Source organism: Protopterus annectens, chromosome 8.part0 (assembly GCF_019279795.1).
Source record: "Protopterus annectens isolate FY-2018-M chromosome 8.part0, PAN1.0, whole genome shotgun sequence".
Classification (NCBI taxonomy): Eukaryota; Metazoa; Chordata; order Ceratodontiformes; family Protopteridae; genus Protopterus; species Protopterus annectens.
This window is the reverse complement of record NC_056741.1, coordinates 1,430,467,401-1,430,489,317: the sequence shown is the minus strand read 5'-3', so window position 1 is coordinate 1,430,489,317 and position 21,917 is coordinate 1,430,467,401. Positions and strand designations below refer to the sequence as shown.

Sequence of the window (21,917 nt, the reverse complement as noted above, 5' to 3'; positions counted from 1 at the left end):
ATTTTTCTGTCTTGGAACAAGTAAATAACGTTAATCATATTGTTAGATGTAACAATTTACTTCAGGTGAGAGAGATAAAATGTCTTGTATTTCTGAGGGCTGACAAGCCCCCCCCCAGACTGAATGACCGCATCAACGTTAAATGTTAGTTAAAACTTAAGGTTAAGTATTTTATTTAGACCTCTGTTTGTACGCTGAAATATTTTTTTTAATTGTCTTAATCATTTTTGTAAGTTTTAGATGTTTTAAAGTTTTTTTTATAAACTTTTGATGCTTGATTTTTATTAAGATTAACATGTTGTTTGTATTACTTTAATATCAAGTCGCAGCATGTGACATAACTAGTGATATTTTTTTTACTTTGATTGGTCCGAGTTTTACTGAAAGGATCATTTAAAGTTGATTGTGATTTCTTAGTACATTTTCTGATGAAGTTCTATTTGAATAATAAAAAGGAATGAAAGCGCTAAAAAGTACCAAGGTTTATTGGTCTGTTTCGTTGTACTCCAGCAGTCAATTGTAGCACATCAACAAGGTTTTTCTTGATATTAGTGGTGTTACCTTGGATTTGGTTGAGTTCAGTGTTCTTTACCATACACACACACGTATATACATATACACACACATATAATAAATATATATATGAATAAATAAATAAATACATGTGTGTGCGCGTGCATATGTGTGTATATAACATATGTACATTTTATATAATAAAATAGGCACGTTATACATATTAATTTTACTACATAAAATGTACATATGAGTTTTATATATAGATAGTTATATAAAATGTATATATGAATATAGATATACAGATATACCTAAGATACCACTTGCGAGAATACAATCAAGACTATCTGTGACTAAGATCATGGGGAGTGTTGCTCTTTACACAGCTGAGTGCCGAGAAAATTTTAGGGGTAGTTTTCCTTGATATAGAAAATTTTAATTCTAGTTATCAGCTGCATTACAGGGCACTGCTAACTGCTGCTGAATGACTAGCAGGATTATGCAAACATGACGACTTTTTACAGGCACAGAAAGTCTCAAACAACCTAGTTCTCATTGAATCAGAATATTACTTGGGGGGTTTAAATGGGACTTTGCTATCTTATCCTGCAGGAGAGTAGACCAAAGACTTCTTGATATAAAAAAACACTGACTGGTCACCCAAAAAGCTGAAAGCAGCCAGGTTTCAACTAAAAACCCAAGCAGAAGTGCAGGAACTTACAGTAACATCTACTCCACAAGAGCAGAGCAAGGGCACAGCAAATAAGCACAAGATATTAGAGCAGCACAAGTGATGAATGACAAAGTGCAATTTAGAACTGTAGTTACAGATTTTCACATCAGGATGGATTTGGATCAGATCAAGAGTCAAATGCAATGGTAACAGCACATAAACTTAAAAATGCTGATATAAAGTGTAAAACTCTAAAAAACGCACAAATATCACAGAAACTATTAGAAGAAGTCTGCAAAGGGTACAAATCACTACTTACAAGCTCTTGCCTAACTGTGTCTTTCGGCTTTTCCCGGTTAAGGGTCGCCACAGCGGAACTCCAGTCCGCTAATGATTGGCAGTTGATTTTTACGTACTGAGTTGCCAGCCCTAATGCACAACCTTCAATGAAGGTATGCCCATTCACGCATATCTCCACCCAGAAGACGCTCTAGCTGAGAGTCGAAACCGGTCAGCGTCATACTGTGAGGCGACAACGCTACCGTAGCACCACCACCGCGGACTTACAAGCTCTTGCCTAACAGTGGATGCAATTGGATTGGTGAGGAGGAAATGTATATTTTTGTACAGCACAAAAGGCTTCAGAGAGGACACTGATGCACATTAGGAAAATTATGTTAACTTTACACTGCCTTGACACTTGCTAGGCAAGAAAGGAGTGACTTGTGGTAGATGCAGTACGTATACCACCAGATAAAAAAAATAACGATGTTGGCCTCAAAAAGAAAAGTAGTAGATGGGCAGAAGGGAGAAGAATCATACTCATGAGGGATCTAAATCTTTTAGCAGTAGAATTGGAAGTGTGGTACATTTCTAGAGATCACAACCAGGTATGGAAATATCACTGTTCTAGTCCAAAGTAATACAGGTGAAGACATCATTGGCTGAGGTAAAAGATTGTGGTTGGCAGTGACCATGTCAAATGCTTAATTTATAAGAAGTGGGATTGTCAAAGAGATGAAGAAAGTAGACAAGAGTATAAGGAGATGAGGAGCATGGCAAAGAGATAGGTGGCGAAGGAGTATGAAGAGATGTATAAAAGGTTGGACACTAAGGAGGGAGAAAAGGACCTGTACCTATTGGCTAGACAGAGGGACCAAGCTAGTAAAGATGTGCAGCAGGTAAGGGTGATAAAGGATAATGAGGGAAACATACTCACAAGCGAGGAGAGTGTGTTGAGCAGATGGAAAGAGTATTTTGAGGGGTTGATGAATGAAGAGAATGAGAGGGAGAGAAGGTTGGATGAGTGCGGATAGTGAATCATGAAGTGCAGTGGATTAGCAAGGAGGAAGTAAGGAAAGCTATGAAGAGGATGAAGAACGGAAAGGCTGTTGGTCCAGATGACATACCTGTGGAAGCATGGAGGTGTTTAGGTGAAATGGCAGTGGAGTTTTAACCAGATTGTTTAATGAAATCTTGGAAAGTAAGAGGATGCCTGAGGAATGTAGAAAAAGTGTTTTGGTACCGATTTTTAAGAATAAGGGTGATGTGCAGAGCTGTAGTAACTACAGAGGGATTAAACTGATCAGTTACAGCATGAAGTTATGGGAAAGAGTAGTGGAAGCTAGGTTAAGAAGGAAGGTGATGATTAGTGATCAGCGGTATGGTTTCATGCCAGGAAAGAGCACTACAGATGCAATGTTTACTCAGAGTGTTGATGGAGAAGTACAGAGAAGGTCAGAAGGAGTTACATTGTGTCTTTGTGGATTTAGAGAAAGCATATGACAGGGTGGCTAGAGAGGAGTTGTGGTATTGTATGAGGAAGTCGGGAGTGTCAGAGAAGTATGTAAGAGTGGTACAGGACATGTACAAGGGTAGTGTGACAGCGGTGAGGTCTGCAGTGGGAGTGACGGATGCGTTTAAGGTGAGGTGGGATTACATCAAGGATCAGCTCTGAGCCCTTTCTTATTTGCAATGGTGATGGACAGGTTGACAGACGAGATCAGTCAGGAGGCTCCATGGACTATGATGTTTGCAGAGGACATTGTGATCTGTAGTGAGAGTAGGGAACAGGTGGAGACGACCCTGGAGAGGTGGAGATATGCTCTAGAGAGAAGAGGAATGAAGGTCAGCAGGACTATAATATATGTGTGTGAATGAGAAGGAGGATAGAGGAATGGTGAGGATGCAGGATGTAGAGGTGGCGAAGGTGAATGAGTTTAAGTACTTGGGATCAACAGTTCAAAGTAATGGTGAGTGTGGAAGAGAGGTGAAGAAGAGGGTACAGGCAGGATGGAGTGGATGGAGAAAAGTGTCAGGAGTGATTTGTGATAGACTAGTACCAGTAAGAGTGAAAGGGAAGGTCTACAAGAGGGTAGTGAGACCAGCTATGTTATATGGGTTGGAGACAGTGGCACTGACAAAAAGGCAGGAGTCAGAGCTTGACGTGGCAGAGTTGAAGATGTTAAGATTTGCACTGGGTGAGACGAGGATGGACAGGATTAGGAATAAGTATATTAGAGGGTCAGCCCAGGTTGGAAGGTTTGGAGACAAAGCCAGAGAGGCAAGATTACGCTGGTTTGGACATGTGCTGAGGAGGGATGCAAAGTATATTGGGAGAAAGATGCTAAGGATGAAGCTGCCAGGTAACCGGAAAAGAGGAAGGCCTAAGATAATGTTTATGGATGTGGTGAGAGAGGACATGCAGGTGGTTGGTGTGACAGAGCAAGATGCAGAGAACAGGAAGAAATGGAAACAGTTGATCTGCTGTGGCAGCCCCTAATGGGAGCAGCCGAAAGAAGAAGAAGAAAAAGTACCTGCCACAACACGAGAGATCTCTCAGTTACTGCAAACAACTAAGGCTATGAGCTGTTAATGAGCTGCTTCCTGTAGCCTTACTGTACAACTCTGAGCAAGTCACTGTGCTCCAGGTTCGCCCCTGAAAAGGGACACTTGTATTCAGGGGGCTTACCAAGAGAATAAATGCACAACATAAAAAGCTGTAACTACTCACACAATTTATTGTCAAATGGCAAAGGTATATCAAATTATACTAACTACAAATGAATAAAAACTCACTGGCAAAATAAAAGCGTATACACACACACACACACACACACACACACACACACACACACACACACACACACACACACACACACACACACACTTTTCTCCATTTAGTTTTCTTTGAAGTTCAATATTATTTAAAAGAAATCCATTTTGTTGCAGACTAATAAAATGTACATGATAAATGCATTACTGTTAAAAACATATAGGACACCAGTTTGTTCTCTGACATACAGCATTCGGGTATAATGTACGTTTGACATAAATCATTCTGTTATGATAAAGTTTTCACACAAAGCTCATTGAATTCATACTCCAAGCTCATCATCTAAGCTTGCCATTTAGCTCAAGCACAGGACTGGATACATATGACCATGTGCATTATGCAGAGTAGTGGCCAAGGGCTCTGCCCCTGCAAGTTTATCTCTGAAGACAAACTTTCACCCCCAAGCTCAATAAGTATCTCTTCTGACAGACATTTGCCAATTAATAATGTTCACAACCATTAGCATACAGTATCACTAGGCCACTGGGGGAAAAGGAAGCTTGAAACTGTCTATCAACTTATACTATGCAGATTTCATCTCCCCAGTCTTAGACTTCTAAGTATAGATTTGTTTTGCTTTAAAGTAAATCTAAATATATGTTAATATACAATTCATTCTCAGCATCACTTTATTAGTAGTATTCTTGTGCACTGCTTCTAAAGCTATCATCTTAAATGCATGTGCAGAATAACTCCTGGTGTCTGCACAAGGCAATCAAATCACTGGCTCATACTCGCATACAGACGTCTAGGTTTGGTTTAGCAAGATAAAATACATCACACTGGCACCACGTTAAATAAAAACATTGGAATTCGGCATGCAACAAAACTACAAATCCTAAACTTAGTCTTGGCACCGAAATGTTGAAAAATAACTCACACTGGCACTATGCTAAATAAATAAATGTGGTACTCTACATGTGAGCCAAACAAATCCTGAACTTCATCTAAGTATCTAGTTCAAAAATATTATTTTTCAACCATCTCTATGAAAATTCAGCCTATCACAGAACTCCCAGTAGCCGTTAAGAGGTAGTGGCAACACTACCTATGTTTTGCTCATTCATGAATTATAGATAGCAGCACAGTTTAAATTCGTGTTCCTTTAAAACTGAAAATACGTGCTATTTACCATGTGTGAAAACAGTTGTGTACAGTTCTCCAATGTGTAAATGTGCTTGTGCCTTTAACAATGCTTAGCACCCACAATGCATAAAGCGGTCAACTCACTCTTGAAGAAGTTGCGATTGTAACGGTGTTTCAGTATGCTGTAATTTTACGTGAAATTAAAGCTGCATTGTGTCCCTGAAATCACTGCATCTAGTGCTATTACTGACCAGAAGAGTTCAGAATCTGGTAACATAAGTTGATGATATAACACCATGCATTTCATTGTCTAGTTCAAGTCAAAAATGTTCCAATAGTAATTTATAACACATCTGACAAACTAAAAGCTGATAAGATATATAATAAATGCAATCTCTGAGATGATGAATGCACAGCCTCATCTCTTTCCAAAGTCTCCTTAAGACGGGATAATCAAATGTTCTCACACCTTATCACAACATGAACTTGTTTCCCCACACCCGATTGGTCAGATTTTTGGCCACTTTTTCTCAAATGCTTAAATGACGCCCTTAGCCTCCTTAGAGAACAAGGGACATCCAAAGAATTTCCAGAAGCCCCCAGTTGCTAACCGTTTGGAATATTCTTTTTAACCCCATATAAATGACAGATGCTGAATACCAAATAGTACAGATTAACAAAATACAAATACAAGCAAAACAGATGCAATGTTCCCTAAACAGGCTAACATTTTCAAAATACCATCCAATTTAGTTTCTCATGCAAAACATAGTTAAAATTAATATTAAACTGACTGGGCTATCAAATAAAATTGCTAAGATTTGCTTTAAAAGTTCTAAATACCTAAAGGACTTAATTTCCTGCTACTTCCAAAATAAAATGATGTGTGTTCTAAAACGTTAGTTGTTTCTACAATTACATTTTACTTTTCCGGAATATCAAGGATGCCCTTTATTCGTGTACCCTCTAACATATATACACACATGAGAATAGATAGCAACATTTGGATTATCCCTATCCTAGACGAGAAATATGCACAGCTAAAATATTTCAGTTAAAAATGTCAGATCACTCATGTAATCAAGCTGACATAACACACAGCACAAATATCAAAATTAAGATAATCGTTATAGAAGAGGAACAGGCACAGCTCTCCAGTTTTGTCTCAAATTTGTCCCTGTTCCTCACATTTTTAATATTTTGGTAAACTACTAAGTATTGCAGTTAAGGTCAAAATATCAGATATTAGAGTTTCATGTTTCACTCTTCAGAAAATGTACACCGACACAAAACCTGTTTTTTTTAACTAAGTGAATTAAAATAACATCTGAAATCTGTCCCTGATCATGAGGTCTTTGCACCTCATTATTTCTGGCTCTGTACCAGATTCTTGAGCAACACAGTTGAGAGAAATAGCCAACAGGTGGCAATCCTTATTTATAACTCAAATGAGTGACCAAAAAAGAAGCCACAAGTGCTGACTGGCAGAACTAAAAGTTTAAATATTTTTCACAACATGAAAAGCATCAAGGAAAACTCAAAGTAAACTTTGTCAATCAGATATACACAGCAGTGCAAGCTGAATGAAATTACATTGCTTTGGTTCCCATGCAAGATATAAGGATGAACACAGTTTCAATGACAGTACAACTAATGCACATACAGTAATAATTAAAATATCAACAACACAATAAATTATCACAATTGGACAGGAAGGCCGACAATATTACACTAGTAGGTATTGCAACACTATGACGTCACACTGTGACTGTTAAGAATATTGCACTTCATCAGTTGTAGTGTGATACATTCTGATTTTTCATATTGCACATGTATGGAGTGGTGACTCAGTCCTGACTATTGCACATTTAGGAAGTAACAGCATAAAAAAAATCAGGCTAACTGTACCAATTAATGAAGTAATTTGCCAGAGTGATTACTATAGCTGATACTTCATAGCAACTGGCATATTGATCTAATTATTTGCTGTCAGGCCTGGCATTCAAGTGCAGCAGCCTTATGGATAGAGGAAAGAATCTCCTGTTCAATCTGGAAGTTTTGCAGTGTAACCTGCAATACCACCTGCCTGAGGATGGGCAGAAGTACATGCTATGGGCAGGGTGAGTGGGATTGTTGATTATCTTCCTAGCTGTTCCCACGCACGTGTCTCATGAACATTATCCATGGATGGAAGCGAGGAACCAATGACTTTTTCCGCTGTTCTCACTACCCTCAGGAGAGCCTTGTGGTCAGATGCTTTACAGTTCCCATACCAAACTATGATGTTATTTGAGGGGATGGTCTCGAAGGTCCCCCTGTAGAAAGCTTTGGGGATGGACTGACACAGGTTTGCCTTCCTCAGTTTCCATAGGAAGTGCAGATGTTGTGCCTTCTTCACTGTGTGGCTAATATGAGTCTATCAGGATAGGTAAGCTGAGATGTGCACTGCCAGGAACTGGGTGTTTTTGACTCTTTCCACTGCCACCCCCTTCATTTCCAGTGGTTGATGCATCTTCTGAGTCCCCCTGACGTCCACTATTAATTCTTTGGTCATGCTTACATTTAAGGCCAGATTATTGCTGCCGCACTAGCCTATCAGATGCTCCACTTCATCCCCGTAGGCCATTTTCTCACCATTTCTGACAAGACCTACAACAGTGGTATCATCCGCGAACCTGATGATTTTGTTGGATTCATGCATAGTCATGAAGTCGTGCGTCAACAAGGTGAACAGCAGAGGACTCAGGACACAGCCCTGAGGGACACCTATGCTAAATTTAATACTGATTGAACTTGTTTCCCACACATACTTTTTGGGCTCTGTTGATGAGAAAGTCCAGTATCCAGTTACATAGGGGGGTGTTGATGCCCAGCTGGATCAGCTTCAATATCAGATTCTGGGGGGTGTAAAGATCTGTGAAACAAAATGAACCTAGTTCCTTTACTACACTTGACTTCTTAGTTTCTATATGTATGTATACAATTGCCATTTCAATGTATACAGTATGAATGTCTATGTCATTTGTTATACATTCGAGCCTTTCTCCACAGTCCTTCGCTGAAAATGGGTGCTGTGCCCAGTCAGACACTCTCAGTACACACACAAACACACACAAACTGCATTTCTGCTCCCTTATCCATTTTGTTAGAGATTTATATTTCTGAAATGTTGAATTTCTTATTTCTGTAAATGTATTTGATAAAGAATAGTCTGAATGTAGAATTACTTCTTTACATGAATGATTGTGTACAGAGCAGCTGTAGTGACAGTGAACAAATGCATTTCTTCATACATACTTGCTTATACCCTCAACATGAGGAATATACTCTCCTCGATATGTTATGTTTTTTTAATGTCTTTTCTGCACCCATTTTATTTTAGAAATATAGAAATATTTACTTCTGTAAATGTTTAATAAGGTACAGTCTGAATGTAGAATGATTGTCCACAATTACTACAGCTACTCTGTATACAAATGTATTTCTTCATATGTGCTTGATTGTACTCAGCACGATGTATACACTCTGCTTGATATGCCAGTTTGTTACAGTCTAGGAAGCTTGATATGCATGTTTATTATTGTCTATGGAGCTTTTCTCCTCTAGCCTCCACTGAAAACGGGCCGTTCTTGGCCCAGTAGACTTCCCCGGTCATAAAACTGAAAAACAATACATAAAACACAAGATGTTCTAGTACAAGTGGCAAAAACAGCTTAAACACTAAATAACAGTGGCAAACATTACACCAACAAAAGAAAAAAATCATTATCACTGAAGCTGTGACTACATCTTGTAGGTGCCACCTTTTCTGATGGTCAAAGTGGGATATTTTTAGGAAAACAAAACTTTGCATGACAAATATTTGTAAGTAGTGCAATGGACTGAACAACACTTTCTTATCATAAAACGCCACTCCTGTAAAATTTTAGTCATTTCATGTTGAAGTAAAATGTCTTAGATAAGAAATAATCACTTTATGCAACCATTATAAGATGCTTAGTAAATACCCTAAAATCTCAATTAATTTGTTAATTTTCATGCCCCCCCCCCACATAGGACATAACTGCACAAATTGGGACTGTCCTGCTTAAAGAGGGACAGATGGTAACCCTACATATGACATAACATATGTATGCAGGAAAATGATATATTCTCAGAAGTCATTCTCCTTGTCTGACCAGAGAATAAGCTGATCACTCAGGCATAACTTTTAACCTTCAGTTTCCAAAGTGTGGAACACTACCTCTTGTAATGTGATGTGCAAAATGTGGAACACTTACTAACACCTTTTTAAAACACCATTATTAAATCCTCACATTTTAATCAAACCTATAGGTACACCTATATTAACAGAAAAGAAAAACACTAATGTTGCCATTATTTTCAAGCGTTATAAATGTTTTCTTTTTAACAATTATTCACAATCCCTCAGAGCCACACGCTCCAGGGATCTAAACCTTGTCATCACAATGAACAAAACATGCTGGAGATATAGGTTCCTGACTCAGAGACTCCCCATACTCTGGAACCGACTGCCCATACATGTCAAGCAGAGCTCCTCCTTGGCCCTCTTCAAAAGGAACTTTGACGATTGGATAGGAGATAGGAAATTCACCCCGGGGATCATGTCAGTCGCCCTGCTAGACAGGGGTCTAGGGAAGTAACTATTTTGGGAAGAAATATCCAGGGAATTGTTATGGCTAGGTTTGTATAGGCCCTAGGGGCGATAGCCTAGTACCAACCTATAAACATCAAAACTGCATAAATTGCTGAATTCCTACATTCCTTTAAGCCTTATTCCTTCAACTGGGCATTATTTTGCATACACTGCCCCCCAGTTCCATTTATTTCTAGGAACTTTGCTCCATCCCCTTAATAAAGATCCTATCTCTAGTACTTTTATCTCCTTTACAACATTCAGTACTTCAATTGTATTTGGTTTAGATTTTGATTTCTATTTTTTGTGGGCCAACAGCATTAAATTTAGGCCTTGCTATGTCCAGGGAGCTACGATCCTATATCCCAACTCAAAATAATAATTTCCTTACTTACAATCATGTGCTCCCCAACATTTCCAACAAAGTATTCTGTAGAGAATTTTTAAAACCTGCCAGCACCTTACTAAACAACTTCAAGTAGGAAGCCAACACAGCATAGTTCAAAAACTCTTCATTCATACTTACAAAAATGTTCTGTTCATTTACTAAAATGATTCAGTACCACTTACCATGTCAAGTTTTTAAAAAATTCTTAATTAATGTGAGACAGTTTGTGTGGAACGTGTAATTTTTGACTCAAACTGACAAATGTTCCTCATAATTTGTTATTGCTGAAAAGTATGCTCACAACTTAGATACAGTCACCTAGCCTGCCTACTAATGTAGTTCATTTATTCTTAAACACTCCACAAATGACATACAGTGGAAGACAATTTAGCTCGCAATCTCCTGCCTCACCAATCAGAGATGAATTCAGAAATAATCAGGGATCTTTTAAAAACAGTACTGTTGAGAAGTTGCAGCATGTGAACTTATCATGCATTTTCTGAGGTAAAACAAGTCTATAACTCTAATTCTTGAAATTATTTACTAACTGTAATAACACCACATTTTCTCCCAAAATCACCATTTAGGATGGAAAGAGAGCAAAACATTCAGACAAAATCAGGGACAGTTGAGATAGCTCTCACCCAGTTAGGGTTAAATGTCAACAGAATCAGGGACACATCTAGAAATAGTCAATGCCAATCAGACACTTAGCTACTACTACTAACTAGAGACATTGAAAGAACAAGAGGACGTGAAGTAATGCGCAGTAAAGAAGTCTATAATTCTAACTATTGTAAGTTATTCATCAAATGTAATTCACCGCCTCAACAGTTTTAGGAGGGATTAAGAGGGACAGAGCAAAATTTTGAGTCAAAATCGGAGACAGGTGAGAGAGAAGAAAACTGCAACAACCACAGATTTGCAAGCAACACTGTCGTGATCACAACACCCATCTATAACTGGACTCGGTGACACAAAAAACAAAACAGAAGCTATTATAATGATCCAGGTTTGCAGGTGAAATCCCAATCACTTACAATTCTACTGACAGCGCCTGGGTTGTGACGCTCTTTGCAACTACCACCAGAACACTTCTGTCGAAGCAGCAAAGTCCCTGTCTGGAATACATACAAATACTCATTTTGAAGTCCAGCGAAAGGAATCACCATATCCAAAGCCATATTTACCAGCAACCTGCCGCTATGTACAATGGCACAAAACAAACAGATTCACACACCACGGCTGAACAAGACCGATGTCAGACAAGAGAAATACAGATATTGTCTGCAACCTTCGCACTACCACAAGTGCACAGGGCAGGGTAGTTTTCGGTATCCTTACCGTTCTATACTGCTGTTTAATTCCTCCAAAAAAAGCACCAGCAGAAACTAAACCTACAGACAGTTACGCCACAAGTCACAGAAGGAACCCTGAACCCCTAAATCAAGTATGGAGTAACACTTGTTCTGTACCTGGTGTGTATATTACTACAGCAGCGGCTCGACTCCGTAAGCGGTCTAACCTAATTGGTCGACTTTGATTCGCATTACACTATTTTGGGGTAGTAAACATAATACTTTTTTTTTTCTGAAAACAGACTCATAACTAGCGCACCTTAGAAACTGGAAACATCAAACACGGGCCAATAACTATTGTATGAGACTATCGAGAGGCGGAACTGTAAGCACTCTATAGAAGCTACTGGTTGCTGTTGATGATATCATGTCGGCTGATGTGGTTTGATTGGTGAATAAGTAGAACTGACTGTGATGTGATATAGTTAACCTGATACAAAGGGTGTTTACTTAAGTTACGTAAACTGCGTAGAAGATGAAATACTTTATATCTTGGAATTGGAAATTTTATGAATAACCAAATAAATGGAACATATGCTTCTTGAGTTTCGCATATGTAGTCGTACATCGTCCGTTTGTGTACAACGTAAGCTTATAGTCAGACGCCTGGCCCCATTTAAGTTACAATATAGTTGCAATTTCTAGGTTGACACAATAATGCCATACTTGGGTAGCGCCTAGCCTGCAGACACATACATCACCCCGGTAAACGTTTAAAGAGTATTTGTATAAAACTGACTTTTCAGGTCTGGAATCGGCAAAGCCAGTTAATTTAGGGTTACCACCCGTCCCACTTTGAGAGGGACAGTCCCTCTTTGGGCAGTTGTGTCCTGCAAAAAATTTGAAAAAATGGCAAATGTCCTGAGTTTTTAGGACAAAAATATTTCCTATATTTTATGTAACAGTTGCATAAAACAGTTGTTTTGTATCTGAAACACCTAAATGTTATAAGAAACAGAATAAGCAGCTAAAATGCTACAAGAATACACTTTTATTTAGGCATAAAAGTGAAGTTCTGTCCTTTGCCCTGCAAAATCTGACATTTGTACCACAAATGTCCCACTTTGGGCATTTGAAAAGGTGGCAACCCTAAGTTAATTGTAGCTAGTCCCCCCCCCAACAATATCTGCTAACATTAGGGTTACCACTGTCCCATTATGCGAGGGACAGTCCATCTCTGGGCAGTTGTGTCCTGCAAAAAAAAAAAAAAAAAAAAAAAAATAATGGCAAATATGCTGAGATTTTAGGACAAAATTATTTCTTATATTTTATGTAATAGTTGCATAAAACAGTTATTCTGTATCTGAAACACCTAAATATTATAAGAAACAGAATAAGCAACTAAAATGCTACAACAATAAGTTTTTATTTAGGCAAAAAATTGTCCTTTGTACTGGCCGTGGGTATGTATCACCCTGCAAAATCTGGTGTTTGTACCAAAAAATGTTCCACTTTGGGCATTTGAAAATGTGGCAACCCTAGCTAACATCAGATATGTCATGCAGCATACTTATGAACATATAAATAGCATTTATTATTATTGTTGTTATTATTATTATTATTATTATTATTATTATTATATAAAGCAAAATAAAGGATGATATTTTACTATTCCACTTCTACTCTAAAATAATACATAACTTCACTTAACAGCCACATCAGGAAAACGTATGGGGGGTAGTCCTAAAGTAGTGGTTCTAAGGGAGTTTAGATTTAGGCATGTATCTTTGATTTTCCTTTGTTACTAAAAATAGACACTGATGTCCAAATGTTTTGTCCAAAGTCAGGAACAAGTTTTAAATATTACTCAAATTCACTTAAGAGATAAGAAAACAGCAGGTTTTGTATCAACACATATTTCCTGCACAATAAAAAGTATGAAACTAATGTGTAGCATTATTGACTGTCTGTAATCTTCAGTGATTTTTGCAGAAAATCAAAAATGTTGAGTTTTAGGGAAAGCTTGAGAGAAATCAGAGACATTCTGCAGTATTCTGGGCAGCAGACAGGGTTGTGTGTTTGGCTTGTAAAGTAACTATTGTTCAGAAAATAAAACTTTACCCTGTTTCTAGAAAATCATTACTTATCAATGGCCTTTGTAGGTTTAATTTCCCCAAGTCTTTTGAGTTTCTAATACCATGACGGGAATGGGCCCAATTCCTAAGTCAAGGTATCATTAAAGTACATGAAATTAGTATTGTTTCAATTTTTGATGTTAGTCAAAAGTGCTCTTCGCAGCACCTGCAATGCACCCAAAATTGACTCCATCTGTAATTCAGTTACATGTTATCAGTAACATATCTAAATACGACTGTAAACTCCTTTTTATGAGACCCATTGCTCCTACTACTGTTGGCGTTGTCTTGGTATCTTTCTTCAGCATTGTCCTCATCATTTCTGCCTGCTAATCCTGATATTTTATTACTTTGTCTCTCTCTACATTAGACACTGTAATCAAAGGATGTAGCAGTTTCAAAGATCAGTCTTACTAATGGACAGTAGTATATTGCACACGCCAACTGTGACATTCTTGGTATTTTGCAGGTGATTTCAATGCGTTCAGTACCGCAAAGTACAAAATACAATGTAGCAGCTCACAAAAGAAAGTGTTGCAGCTCATTGGTGCAGGTGGAGGTTCGTTCTGAAGAAAGCTGTATATAATTACATACAGAGTTTGCAAAGACATATTGGCGATCTTAAATTTTTGAAGCAAGCCTGCAGAGACTTGTAGAATAACTCCTTAGATTGTTAGTGTTGGTGTCCTACACCTGCTTTTCTCTGTATTCTCCCTACAATGTTTCATTTATAATATTGTACAGGCTATAATATCATCCCTATTGACCTTATAAAGAAGAAAGGAGGTGGATTTGCTTTAGTATTTCACATCTACCTCATTATTCAGCAGAGCTTCTTATAAGTTTCCTGAAACTGAACAATTATAAAGAAATATGTATTACTGTTCTTTACAACCCTCCTGGTGACAGTACAGCTATACTGAAAGATATCCTTCATTGCACATACATAACAATTCCACAAGAAATACTACTATTAGATGATGTCAGTTGGTTGGACATGAACTCTAACACCCCTTCATCTAACATGAATGTATTTGGTTTCACACAACTAATTAATAGCCCTCTACACTTTATAGCAAAACATCAAATTCCCTATTAGACTGGATCTTAGTATCGTACCCTAGCAAATTATCACCTCAGGCACAATGTCTGACTGTCTCAGTGATCATCTCCTAATCTATACAACCAGACATCTCACAGATCCACTTAAACAGCATGTTTATAAAACAACACACAACCTTTCCAGTTTTAACCTAGGAATGTTCATTACTAACCTATCATGTATTAACTGGAGCTTCCTAAAAATCCTCCCCTTAGATGATGCTATAAATAAATTCAATACAACTTCCTTGAATATCCTAAATAGCCTTGCACCTCCTCGAAGGAGGACATGAAAAACAAATGCAGTTTGTTTATCCAAAAGAGTAGGATGCTAATGCAGGACAGAGAAAATGCATGGAAAGAAGAGCAAAAATATAAAACACCACAATATCTTGAAAACTTCAGAATGCTTCACAACTGTACTTAAAAAGCAAAAAAGCAAATTATCTACTCTTTTGGATAACAATGAAGCAGTTCTTAAATTTAATCAAATTTTTCTAGACACCCTTAACTCCGTTGCCCATTCCAGGAGAATTTGAGTCAAATCTAATTTCGCTCCCTAACTATCTAAGGAAACTAGATCCCTTATGCATAAACGTGATAGTGCTTGGAAAGCCTGGACTAAAACCAAAGAACCACCTCTGTTACAAAACTACAAAGAACTTTGGAACCTTGTCAAAAACAAATCAGTAAGGACAACAAATCCTACTATAACACTCCCCGAATTAATAGCAAATCCATCCCATGTAAATTCTGGACTACACTAATTAATATCCTCCATCCAGGTTGCCGTTCCAATTCCTCCCCTTTCCCAGATAACACCCCTCTAGAAACTTCTACCCTCCTCAATAGACACTTCATTGACATAGTCCAACCTACCTTCCAGTCACATTTGCTATACTGCAAGGTTCCATCCTGTGTCCTCTCCTGTTCAATATCTTCACTAATGAACTGCAAACAATCTTCCCTAATTCAATAAGTTGATGACTCAACTCTCATCTCCACTTCCACCAATATCTCTTACCTCCATACTCTTATCCAATAAGCCTTCCTATCTATAGAAAAGTGGCTGTCTGATAATCTACTCATCCTATATCCCCCAAAAAACAAACTCTTGCTTTTCCTCCCTCGTTCTCTGTCTCACTATAAATCCACCTTTGTCATCACATCCTCCAATAACACCATCATAAAACCAAAATCCCACACAAATCTTTTTGGTGCCATCATTGATGATTCAGTTAAATCTAACTTACATATCCTCCAATGTGTTAAAAAAATCACCAAAAACTGGGCTTGCTTTATCACAACAGAAAATTTTTAACCTCTAAAGCTAGACTCTCCCTGGCTCAGGCACTTCTCCTCCCCTCCCTTTTCTATGTCACCCCAGTTCTAGCTAACATTCAGTTCACAACCCTGGCCAAACTCCAAAAAACATACCACAGAATAGCAAGATTTGTCACTAACTCTCTTTATAACACACACCATTGCCTTGTGCTCATCTCCTCCAATGGCTTGAACTCCCACAACAACTCCTTCTTTTACAATTTCAAATCATACAGTCTACATTATACAAACCATGCTCCTGCTCTCTCCTCCCTAGTATCCACCTATATTCCCACTCGTACCCTCCACACCTCAAACCAGCAACTCCTAGACATTTACCAACCTAAGAAAACTGTCAGTAAACTACTATATAAATCCTAGGTAGTCCAAGCCTGGAATAAACTTCCAACATGCATACATTCCATTACCCACCCTATACACTTTAAAAAAGAACTGAGAATTTGCCTACTAAACACCAAGACTTGCACCTGTCATGACCCTACCTAAGTCCACTATACTCCTATACATTACTCTATCCTACATTACCTCTGCTAACCTCAGGTATCTTACTCTACCTCCTCCTATACCTTCCCACCTTACACATGCAGTTCAGCTCTCTCACCTTACACGTGTACTTTTCCTAAAACACTACATCCTTAACACATACTACTCCACCTCTTCATTAATTGTATATATTGCTTTGAAAGCTGTATTGCTGAACATACCCTAATTAAAAAAAAAATCCTAGTGTGTATTTATCTCCTGATCTGATGTACCTTAATTATTTCTTTGACTTTGACTGTGAATTTTATGTATTGTAAATTGTCTGTAACTGGATCTTTTCTCCTCGGGTCTCCACTGAAAATGGGTTTCTAGCCCAGCTGGACTAACCCGGTTAACAAATGTCAATAAATAAAAATAAATAAAATTAATGAAGACAAAAAATATACTATAATAAGTTTCATAATAATAATAAACACAACCCCCCAAAAATTTGGACACCTATTACAGACATCTTGCATCTCATCCATAAATTCAACCCTAACCCCTCTCCCAATAACTCATCACTTGAAACTGCAGTACAATTCAACTCTTATTTTATAGATAGTATAACAACTCTAACTAAGGTTTCCCCAACATCTCATTCTAACCCTGCCCAGCAGCCACATATCACCACATTCACCTTCAAACCTTTGCCCATATCCTATATAAAACTACTCTTAAGTAAACTCAAACTATGCTCTACTTCATCTGATGAACTTTCAAGTGAATACCCCAAAATAGCAGCCGATAGCATTGCCTACCCTGTCTCAACCCTTATAAACAGGTCACTCCAGGAATCACACATTCCCTCTCTCTCTGGAAAAAGTCACACATTATCCCTCAGTACAAAGGAGGAAATTCAACAGACATAACCTCCCTCTCCAAAATACTTGAAAAATGTATTCAAAAGCAATTTCTAAAACTATCTCCTGAAGGAAGAACTACTATTCCCCACACAACATGGCTTCTGTCCTTCTCATAGTAGTAATACTGCACTTCTAACCTATATAGATACTGTCAATAAAACTACAGATAACAGCAAACTACTCTCCTCTTTAAGCCTTTGACACAGTTTGTCACAGCAAATTTCTACTTAAATGTCCTCATTAGGTCTTTCTCAGCTCACCCTTCTATGGTTCAAAATCTCTCACCCTTCTATGGTTCAAAATCTAACTATCCAATAGGTATCAGTCAATAAAATGGCACTTCACCCTCTCTCCATACCTCCCAGCCACCACCAGTGTACCACAAGGCATTATTCTTGGCACCCTCCTCTTTAACATTCTCACCAACACACTACTCACATTCACACAACAGGCCTCCCTAATATAGTATGCAGTGACTCCACATTCATTTGCACATTTGGCAACATGTTGCAGCTTCAAAAAAAGTGCTCAGGAAACTTTAACAGGAACTGAAACATGGCTTTGTAAGTCACACCTCACACTCAACTCTAATAAAAAGCAAAAAAAAACCCACTACTTTTTTCCCAAATCCCTGCCCCTTGAAAAAACTAAATTTAAAGTCCTCTGTCTTGATAATACAACCACTAAAGTCATTTCTCATAGCAAATTACTTGGGATGATACCACCGAGCAACAGCCCCTAAGGCAAGACAACGTGCCTAACACTTTAGTCATAGGTGATTCTATAGTCAGGCACACTGATGGCCCACTCACCAGGCTGAACAAGGAGAAAATTACAGTTAGCTGCCTGTCGGGTGCCAGGATCCACCACATAATGCATGCACTCAAGTCACTCCACAACAAGTACAAATATGACTCTGTCATTGTCCATGTTGGAGTGAATGACTTGAGACGTACCTCCCTGGACTTCATGAAAAGAGACATGGAAGAGCTCTCGGATCATGTGGCCCAGGCAAGTATGACCCTAGCCCCAAGTAGCATCCTGCCTTCGCCCAGAATTATACCACAATATAAGGACAAAATGATTGACTTCAACAATTGGCTAAGTTTCTGGTGTCATTCAAAGGGGATCCAGTATCTGTCTGCCTGGGACGACATGATCAACAGACCACGATGCTTTGCTAGAGATGGTCTGCACCTGTCACCCCTGGGATTCAGGTTACTGCCTAAGGCTTTTGCCACCCTTATAGTGTCTTTTTTAGGCAAAGTTCAAAGGACAAAACCACCACCATAACAGGTACAAGCTTGCAAAATCTGAAGGTAATGCTACTCAATGCTAGATGTCTAAACCTCAAAATGCACACTCTCTTCCTAAAAATAGAAAACATCAATATCTGTGCAGTAATTGAGACCTGGTTCAAGGCTCCAGATAGCACCCCTGCAATACCAGGCTACAACTCTTACCACACCTTTCGGCCACCAAACCAGGATTGAAACACTAAAGGTGGAGGAGTGTCCATATTCACCGAGGATATTCACACCACCAGGCTAATTGCTCAACACATTGCATCTGAAATTCTCCAGGTGCAACTAACAGTAGGTAAGACTGCAATACAAGTGGTAGCTTGCTACAGATCCCCCACCATGCCCCAAGATTCTCACTACACCTTTCTAAACATACTGGAAAATATTAATATACAACCAAACACCCTAATACTGGGTGATTTCAACTACCCTGCCATTAACTGGGAAAACTACTCGTGTACCAACACCTTTGCCCAACGGTTCTTGGAATTCATACATTCCAATGCCCTGGATCAGCTAATCCATAGTCCTACCAGGGGCTCCAATATCCTAGACCTGGTCATTACCAACATGGGAAATTGATGCTCCACACCTATGGTCACCCCCCCTCATTGGTCAGGTCAGACCATAAGCTAATCACTCTTAACATACACATCCCACACCCACTCCTCAGTAAGGAAACTGCCATAAAAAACTTCTCCAAAGCCAACTTCATGCTACTCAAGTCAGAAGTGACAAACTTCATGACACCCATGCAGACGGGAACTGAAAGTTCGACTGCTGAGTCCTACACTAAGGCACTGTATAAGCACATCCACTCATGCATGAATCGTGCAATCCCAAATAGAACCAAGATGCTCTCTTCCAAAAAAAGGAAGCCAATCTGGTGGTCCCCTGCCATAAACAAACTTAACAACAAAAGGAAGAAACTGTTACAGAAAAGAGGAAAATCCCATGATGTAAAAAATTCCCTTACCAGCCTCAGTAAGAAGCTGAGATCCCTTGTAAAATCCTCCAAAGCTAGTTATGAAAATAAAATTGACAAAGATTCCAAAGACGACCACAAGGCATTTTATAACTATGTCAAGAATCTAAATGGCAATGGTCATATCTGCTCTGAGCTGCAACAGAATGGCATTAAATATACTGATTCCAAGGATATTGCCAATATCCTAGCAGATCGATTTAGTGCCAACTTCACCCCCTCTCACCACATAAACGGCCCATCTCAATACCGAAAGATTGCCAAATTCTGGTAATAACGGCCACACAGGTAAAAAATGCACTCTCCAAAGCTAAGAATACAGCATTCTTGGGACCAGATGACATCCTGGGCTGTGTACTACATGAACTACAAAATGAACTTGCACCTCACCTAAGTGTCATGTTTAATCATATCCTCACCTCAGGCTTTGTGCTCACTGAGTGGTGCACAACTACAGTTATCCCACTCCACAAGGGGGGATCCACCTTGGATCCCGAGAACTACCGCCCCATCAGACTGACGAGCCTGATATGAGAGGCCATGGAACGTATTATCATGGAACTTATAAACAAAGATATTTGCAACCTTCAAACACTGGACCCCACCCAGTTTGGGTTTGTGAAGGGCTGATCTTGTCCCCTGAACCTGATTGACTTTTTTGAATCAGTCTCCAGAACCATGGATGAGGGTAAGGCAGTCCACACAGCCTCTCTGGACTGTGCCAAGGCCTTTGACACCATCCCCCCACTCTGGAATCATAGATAAACTTACTAAGCTGGGCATTAATCCCTACGTCACTCAATGGGATGCCAACTGGCTTACTGACAGAACCCACACTGTAAAAGTAGCCGACTCCAAATCCAGCTCCAGACAAGGGACAAGTGGAGTACCTCAGGGTTCAGTCCTAGGACCGCTCTTGTTTGGCATCTACATCTCTGAAGTACAGGCCAACACTAAGGGACTCTGGCTAACAAAGTTCGCAGATGACTGCAAACTGGGAGCCATTATTGAATCCCCAAATTATGTGGATACTCTACAAAAGGGCCTTACAGAAACAGATGCTTGGTGCCAGAGCCATGGGCTCAAGCTCAATGCCAAGAAATGTATAGTTATCCCCTTTGGGAAAAAACATGTACCTGTGAATTACCACATAGGTGGCAGTACACTAAACACTGAAAGTGTGATAAGAGACTTAGGGACACAGGTGGACAGTGGCCTCACCTTCGATAACCACATCGCCACAACAGTCAGGAAATCCTTTTATGTGGCACACCTCATCACTAAGGGCTTTTCATCCAGGAAAAAGGAAGTCATTGTCCCACTGTACTCATCCCTCATTAGACCCATTATAGAATACAATGCCCCATTTGGTATGTACCGCTCAAGACATCTGCAACAACTGGAAAGGCCTCAGAAATACCTCACTAAAAGAATCATAGGCCTAAAGCAGATGCCCTATGCTGACCGCCTTAAAAAACTCCATCTATACTCTGTCACATATCGTCTACTCAGAGGCGATCTCTGCTTAACATACAAGGCCATGTCAAACCCAGAGCTGTTGAACATGCTACACTTAAAGAAATTCCAATCCCTCAGAGCCACATGCTCCCGGGATCTAAACCTTGTCATCGCAATAAACAAAACATGCTGGAGGAATGGGTTCCTGACCCAGTGACTCCCCAGACTCTGGAATAGACTGCCCATACATGTCAAGCAGAGCGCCTCCTTGGCCCTCTTCAAAAGGAACCTTGACAATTGGATGGGAGAAAGGAAATTCACCCCGGGGATCATGTCAGTCGCCCTGCTAGACAGAGGTCCAGGAAAGTAAACAGTGTGGGAAGAAATAGCCAGGGAATTGTTATCGCTAGGCTTGTATAGGCCCTAGGGCCGATAGCCTAGTACCAATCGATGAACCTATGATAGTGGATGA

The 21,917-nt window shown here is 39.2% G+C and overlaps 1 protein-coding gene across 3 annotated transcripts in view; it reads right to left on the bottom strand.

Moving 5' to 3' along the window:
- Positions 1–12,140, bottom strand: part of SC5D (sterol-C5-desaturase) — a 158,072-nt gene extending 145,932 nt beyond the window's left edge. Inside the window, exon 1 of one of the 3 annotated variants that reach the window (XM_044081037.1) lies at positions 12,050–12,140. The gene's annotated coding sequence lies outside the window, so the exon portion shown is untranslated. The other 2 variants (XM_044081035.1, XM_044081036.1) reach the window with 2 other exon arrangements.
- Between the last annotated feature and the right edge of the window lie 9,777 nt (positions 12,141–21,917).